Source organism: Rhagoletis zephyria, unplaced genomic scaffold (assembly GCF_001687245.7).
Source record: "Rhagoletis zephyria isolate East Lansing unplaced genomic scaffold, Rhagoletis_zephyria_1.1 Rzeph_scaffold_00026, whole genome shotgun sequence".
In the NCBI taxonomy this organism is placed as follows: domain Eukaryota; kingdom Metazoa; phylum Arthropoda; class Insecta; order Diptera; family Tephritidae; genus Rhagoletis; species Rhagoletis zephyria.
This window is the reverse complement of record NW_016157110.1, coordinates 271,502-279,509: the sequence shown is the minus strand read 5'-3', so window position 1 is coordinate 279,509 and position 8,008 is coordinate 271,502. Positions and strand designations below refer to the sequence as shown.

The 8,008-nt window shown below is 36.7% G+C and overlaps 1 protein-coding gene across 1 annotated transcript in view; it reads right to left on the bottom strand.

The window, feature by feature from the left end:
- Positions 1-7,456, bottom strand: part of stol (voltage-dependent calcium channel subunit stolid) — a 524,452-nt gene extending 516,996 nt beyond the window's left edge. The window contains exon 1 of the mRNA XM_017616632.1: positions 6,824-7,456. The gene's annotated coding sequence lies outside the window, so the exon portion shown is untranslated. The remainder of the gene's footprint in view (positions 1-6,823) is intronic.
- Between the last annotated feature and the right edge of the window lie 552 nt (positions 7,457-8,008).

Below are 8,008 nucleotides of genomic sequence, written 5' to 3'. Positions count from 1 at the left end.
GTTTTATACACCTTTACTACAAGAAAAAAAATTATTAAAAATCAACGCGATTATGTAGCCCCTTTAAACTTGCACATTATTGCCCTGAAATTTAATCAGCTATCAAACTGCATAATCAAAAAAATTTAAAAAAATCTGAATAAAAAGTGGAAAATATATCTGAAACTTTGCAGATTTTTTATAGTTTTTGCACAAAGTTTGAAATGTGGGTTTATATTTTGTTTGTTATATAATGAGCTTGGCTTATATGGAAAAATAATAAACATTAAATAAACAAAAGAAAACAGCCAAAATCGATCAAAATGTTGACGACTTAATCAGCTGATCACAAGTGTAAATATAAAATCATTTTTATATTAACGATCTCAAACCAGTTTACAATGAATTCTAAATGTGCTCTGTCGAAATCATGGTACAATAAAAACAGGTAGAAGCCAAATTGACATCAAACCTACAAAAGTCAAAGTTTTCGGGAGAGTAAAAATAAAAATGAGGGTGTGTAAGGAAAAATAAAAAAATACATTTCACTGGTTGACGTTTTTAAGTATATTTGAAGTTTATTCTTATTTATTTATTTTCTTTAGTTAAAATTTGAAAAAAAACGTGTATGTTGTTTTCTGTTTTTGTTTTATGAGTTGCAGTGTTGTTGGAGGGACTTTTCGGCATAAGGGTCATAGGAACAGCACTTGGCTTCAAACGTGCCTTTCCTGTACCTCCCGGTGTATTTGTGGAATCTACTTCTTTAAAATGTTTAACGCACAGCAAGGCATTTCACTGCAGCTCTGCCCACAGTTGCTTTCGCAACGTTCCTTACGCGAAGGACATTGAGGCACGTTAAAAAATTAGGGGTATCTGCCTTATATTTAACACCACATAAAACACAACGCTTCAGGTGTTGCATTTTTAACACATACACTAAGTATAAACCGCACAACACTACAAAAATTCAAATGCAAATTAAAATTTGTTATTAACGAACATTCAAAAAAAAACAACGATATGACATTCAAAGCGTAACGAAATATAGGAAATAAAATAAAATCAAGTTGAAGTTTAAAGGTTTGGTTCTCATGAGAGCAACGTCATTTTGGCTTCTACCTGTATTTATTTGCCTTGTGTCGAAATGACATTTTAATATACCTTACGTACATATGTACCTTTGTATACAATAAAAGTTTAATGAGAAAAATTTTTTGTACATTCATTTGAAAAAGACGTTTTTGGGTAGGAAATGACGTTTTTTCAGACCAAGAGGGACGTTTTCTCACGCCGAAGTTCTGGCAACACTACCAACACAAAGCCACCACAATCCAAATTTCATAGTCTGGGTTCGTTATTACCTGTGTTGGGGGCATACATAGAGACGCTTTCAGCCTTTATAAAATAATGAAGGTCTGGCCGTAGCTCTTGTGCTAATAAACAATAAAAAAGTTGTGAATGAATTTCGAAAGATTGCACAAATCGAAAACAAAACATAGAAGTAAAAAGCAAGCAAAAACCTTTAAATGCATTCCCAGCAAACACAGTTTCAAACGTTTGCGCAAAATGTATATCTCAATTTGATATCAAATATTTATACCCGAGCGCACTTGTGCACAAGGGTATGTTAATTTTGTTCACATAACGGTTGTTTGTAACAGCCAAAACGAATCGAGATAGATATAGACAAATGTATACATAAATGCTCAGAATGAATAGAGAAATTGATTAAGCAATGTCTGTCTGTCCGCCCGTCTGTCCGTCTGTCCGTCCGTCCGTGTACACCATAACTCGAGCAAAAATCGAGATATCTCAACGAAATTTGGTATGTAGGTTTCTGTTAATCCAAGGTAGGTTGGTATTAAAAATGGCCGAAATCGGACTGTAACCACGCCCACATCCCATATAACGGTAATTTCCAGAAATACGAAAACTGCGATATTTTAGTAACTACTGAGGATAATTCACTCAATTTTGATAATTTTCAGACGAAATATAAGAATATTATACTCATTTTTGTTATATAATACATTTTTGGAAAATGGGCGTAGCCACGCCCACTTATGGTTACATGTGTATATCTTGGTAACCGCTGCACCAATTTCTTCCAAACTTGGCACAGTTGTTGGCCTTGGTACAGCATAAAAAATCGCCGAAACTTTTTAAAATCGGACAATAACCACGCCCACATCCCATATAACAGTAATTTTCGGAAATACGAAAACTGCGATACTTTAGTAACTACTAAAGATTATTCACTCAAAATTGATATTTACAACAATGTTTAGACGAGAACTAAGAATATTATAAATTTTTGGAAAATGGGCGTAGCCACGCCCACTTATGGTTACATGTGTATATCTTGGTAACCGCTGCACCAATTTCTTCCAAACTTGGCACAGTTGTTGGCCTTGGTACAGCATACTAAATGGCCGAAAATTTAAAAAATCGGACAATTACCACGCCCACATCCCATATAACGGTAATTTAAAGAAATACAAAATCTTAGATAAATCAGTAAATATTAAAGATAATTTATTCAAAATTGATGCTTGCAACAATTCTTTACCAAGAAATACGTTTATGGTAAAATTTTGGAAAATGGGCGTGGCATCGCCCCCTTATGATCACATATATGTATATCGGTAACCGTTCTACCAATTTGTACCAAACTCGGTACTTTTATTGTGCTTGCAAAATAAAATAAAAGCAAAATGTTGAAAATTATTGAAATCGGACTAAAATTACGGCCGCTTTTCATATAAAGGTAAATTTCAGAAATGCTTGAAACTGCAATATTTCGAAATTTAAGGACGTTAATTTACTCAAAATTGATACACCCCAGCTTACCACCTAGCGGTAGCTTTCGGAAAGGTGAAAAAACATATATTTAATACTTGCGCCGGGTATTTAATGTTCGGCTCCACCCGAACTTAGACATGATGTCAAACGATATAAAAATGCGTAGTTAAATCAAAAATTGTAAGAATAAAATTAAGATCAATTGAAAAAAAAACAATGAATAGAAAAAATTTTTCAAAGAGAAAGCCCACAAATAGTGGATTTGATGTTTGCGCGGGTTGAAGAAGCTGCAGCCCTTCAAGACCAATTTATTAATTCTTTCTTTTGTTATGTACATATATATGTGCATCGTGAAGAAAAAATAAATATGAAATATACATTTCCAATAATAAGTTTTATTTCCACATTTGATTTCAAATCATTCTCAAATGTAAATCAAACCTAATTGTTTGCTGGGTTGATATTAAAAGGATCTGCTCGAAAGAAAAGTGGCATGAAATGCGGCAGCCAGCAAGAAATTGCAGCGAACCAACCAGACCAACCTCAATAAAGCCGCCACTCTGTCATGTTGAGTATACTATGTCCAACGCCAATTTCTATTCAGTAGCTTGGGGAAATTTAAGTTTTAATTGAAACACAAATAGCAATAACAACTATTGAAGCAACTTTTATATAAGATTTGTATGATTGTTGCTATTGTTATCACTGTTGGGCACTTCGTGTTGTTGCTGCTATTGCAGGTTAATGCTCATTGTACCACAAAGGACACTCTCGAAGGAGCAGAGCACAGATAAGTACGAAAAACTACTCGTACGCACATATGTATACATTTGTATATACATACGTATATCTGTGCATACATACCCACTGAGGCGGCAATAAAACATTTGGAATAACCAAAATAAATATGTATGTATGTATGTACCGCAGCAAGAAGAAGAACTCAAAACTTATATTTATAAAGAACTAAATTTTCAAAAAAATTAACTGCAATAAATAGGCCAAAATGCATATTTATGTGGTACAAGTGCAGCAAGTTTAGTTAAGGTGGAGAAGGAGTTCAAACTAGAGATGGGCGATCTCGTTACTTTTGAGTAACAACGTTATTTGTGACTGTGACTTTGCACTCACTGTGATTTTCACCCGTGGCTGTGACAAAAACAGTGACAAAAAAGTTGTAAAACAGAAATGTTTTACCGAGTGAACTAAGGGCATTTTATTCATTTATTTGGCATCACAGACTATTTTCGTCGTTTGTTTTGGTGTGAAATTCTAATATCAAACAACATTAATAGATTTTAGTCATTAAGGTTAACATCACTGGCCGCAGTTTCTCGATATGTAATTGCGAGTGCTACTTTATCACAGTCACAGTTTGTAGCAGCGACTGTGACTGTTACTGCTATTGTGGAAGGAGCAATCCTACTACAAAACATAATTGCGGCTGTTGCTTTTTTACAGTCTGTCACGGTGACTTTTTAGAAGTTGTCACAACAGTTACCCGTGACTTTTGAGTAACCGTAACAAAGTCACAGGTACGCAAATATCTGCAACCTCTAGTTCAAACACAATAATTGCTAAGTACATTGATACGTCTTTAGAATTAGGTAAGCTTCCAAATGTAAAGAAACATGACACTTGGCCGCTTTGAAGCATTCTAAAAGACGAACAGCTAAGTTTCCAAAAAAGAGAAGCAAAAGAAACTGATGACAAAAAGCAATCATCAAGCAAACGATCGGAAAGTTAGTTGAACGCAAGAAACAAAGGTTGGTGTAAAGTTTTTTATGAGCACACATAATTTCATCAGAGAGACATGGACTTATATGTATGTAGGTAGGAGCGGGAAAAATTGATAACTGTCATTACAGTGGACTTATATCGCCCACAAATAGTCACACACTCATACATAAGTACATACCCACGTAAATATATGTATATGCTTGCATTCATTTATACACCACCCATCCTTCAGATCGTAGATATTGTCAAAAAACTTGGCCATATTGTTTGAATGCAGCAGCAACAGAAACAGTAGCAACGCCATTCTCACAGAAGAGTACTACGATAAACCGTTATTGTAACGTACTACATAACGGCAGTTGTCCTCGGTCACTTGTCGTTATTTGGTAGTGGTAGTAGGTATTCGAAACGGGGCATATGGCCGTAAGTGCGTAACGACAAATGTGTGCGTGCGCTTATTCTTATTGTTGCTGTTGGTGCAAGCATTCGTAGTATTACTACTAAACTACAAGTACGAGTATATACACATACACTAACACAGCTTCTAAATACTCACACACCCTCCACTCACTACCGATGCTAATGCTATTGTGTTGATGCTAGTGTAACAACATAATATTTAATTTACCTAGATCATGAGCATTCATATGCTTAAGAACTCAAATGAACGGTAGCTACTCGTTTAGTTTATATTTCCATAAATGCCCCAATTTACCACCCACCGACATACAACAACCGGACAGACCTACTTCCACAGTTACTGCCTCAGCTAAGGCGCATGAACTCCACGACTCCTCGATGGGGAGTCATAACTGGGCACATGTGTTCCTCTAACAGGAACATTCGAGGATGGGTGGGGAATATGCACGACCTTGGTTTGCCAGTGTGTATGGGCTATATTTGCATTTAGAGTGTATATACCCGTTTGCCACACTTCCGTTCTCGCCCCATATTTTTATCGTTATCTTTAGAACTCTTAGCTCTTCGTCTTCACTTGCTTGAGTGTATTCGTCCCGCGCAAGTGCAGCAACGGACTTTATTCCATTAAACTCAAATATTTTTATTTTATTCATTAAATTATTACCCACGAATGGAACGCATTTCATCACACACCAACACCTTTTGCGCGAAGGCTTACATTCATTGCCAAATTTACCATACTTTTTTTTTACAGTTACATTGTTACATACACATACATAAATGTAGGCACACTGTCGACTCCTTTTTAATCCTTGAAATGTCAAAACATGAAATCAATTATAATGCAATTCTCATTTAGTAGTAAGTATAATGAACGCGCGCGCCTGCATACCCACACGCATACACACACCTCTAAAGTTTTCTCCCACTCCCAAATGCGCACTCTCTATAATGGAATCCTTTCATTTGCATCACATGGACATGAAATGGACAACAGTCCTCTTGGCTGCCCTGTGGGATACATTTTTTCTCCTGCTTACTACCAATATCTCTACACACGCTCTCAATCGCACCAATTTTGTGTGTGCTTCTTATCTTTCTTTTTTAAGCTGCTTCTTCTTGCCTTTGTTGCGCACACTCTCCCACGCGGAAGCATGCGCTCACCGCATTCTCAACCAAGTACTCGCTACTCTCTTTCTCTCTGTCTCTTTTACCTATTTCCTTACTTCCTCTTCTTTAACGTTGCTTTTCGAAAAGCGCTTGGCATTTCCGAAAATCTGCATGCCAAAACAGTTCACTTCCGTTTTCACACTAAACATTCGAAAATTGCCATTTTTCGTAAAATATTAGTTTCGAATGTTTTTCATTCGCCGCATAACTCATTTTTTTCATTTTCTATATCTTACTATCAATTCGTTTTTTGTCATTAGGGGTTGGAATTTACTCCCATCACTGGCATCACATTACAAATTGTTAGGGTGTGTGTGTGAGTGCCATTGTCGGCATATTGCGGCGCGCCTCAGCTCTTAATGGGACACCTGCCAGCACCAGCCCCTTCATTCATGAGCCAACGCCACTGCCGCCAACGGTGAAGACTAAGCGAAGAATAAAAGTGTGGGCAGAAGAGTGCGGCAAGAAGCCAGTGTAGACGAGAAGTTCAGTGTGTCGCGATATGTTTGACTGCTTCCGTGCACTGCCCTATCCTGCCCCACCCTCGCTGTTTGTCTTTGCGTTCTGCACCACTGCCTTGTTCGCCTGGCACACAAGAAATTGTGGTGTACAGAGATTTTCTCATTCGGAATTGTGGGGCAGCGCTATAGAAGCAGCAGCCGAATAAAAGAAGTGAAACGAAATATATGAAATATATGAAACGACGACTTACAATTCAATGCTCCGCAAATTTCCGCACATAAATTTTCATATGTATTCACATCACTGCCGAAAGATATTTATTTCGAAAATTAATGGCTTTTTTCCATGCTTCACTATTCTATTGGTATTTTTTGGCCAACTTCCTTTTTTCAAATATGTGCCTCAGAAAAATAATTGCACAAGCATTCTTTAATGGACTTTTTACTCAAATTACATTAAACTTTTCACGCACTATTCATTTTTAAGTGGATTCGAAATTCCACCACAAAATTGTTACTTTTAATAAAATATTCCTTCTCAACAAGGGTAAACGCCAATGCAAAATGGCTACGCGCAAAAAAATTCAGCTTTTCGTATGAAATTCTGCTTTCTTTTCAGGTCTTTTTTGCTTCCCGCACTTTTTCACTTAATTTTCATGCAACTGGAAAACATTTTTGTCAATCTTTTATTCAACTAAATATTGTAAAATTTGTTTCTTTTTTCACCTAAAGAAACTTAGTTGTGCTTTGCTGTACTGGTTTGCTGAGTGATAGGCGACACGTTCACATCGTTTGACCAGCGCCTTAGTTCGAAAAGGCTTCCATTCACGAGGGGTTTACGCACCGTACTAAATGAGATTTGCGTTGCGCTTCTGTATGACACGAGTTCGCTGTTCGTCGCTCCCACATAATGGCGCATACAATGGGGTGTAAGATAATGTGCCGTTAGTCGCATACCATAGCATAAGTGCACAAGTGAAAGAAACTTCGTATTTCCCCTTCCCAAAAACAGCGGTATGTGGCATTCGAAATGGAGAAATGCAACTGTGTTCTTGTCATCCGGTTTAGAATACGACTATTTTCGAAAATAAAAACCACAAAGGCATTATCCCAGTCAGCACTTGGGGTTGCACACAATTCCTCAAGTCGTTGGCCTCTGTGGTCCTAAATCTGAAAAAAAAACAATGTACATATCGCACGTTTAATAATATAACGAAGTATTTCAAAATTTCAATTTTGGGGGAAAACAATCAAAGTTTTATCAATTCATACAGTTAGTATACAAAAAGACAGATGGTAAGACACATATCTTAAAATTGCGGTATTGAGTTTGGTGTTCACACAACGTCAGCTGCCCAATTAGCGATAGGAAATCAGTTGTTGTTACAATCGTACTCTTATTTAGTTTGAAAGCACATTCGGTATAAACACACAAT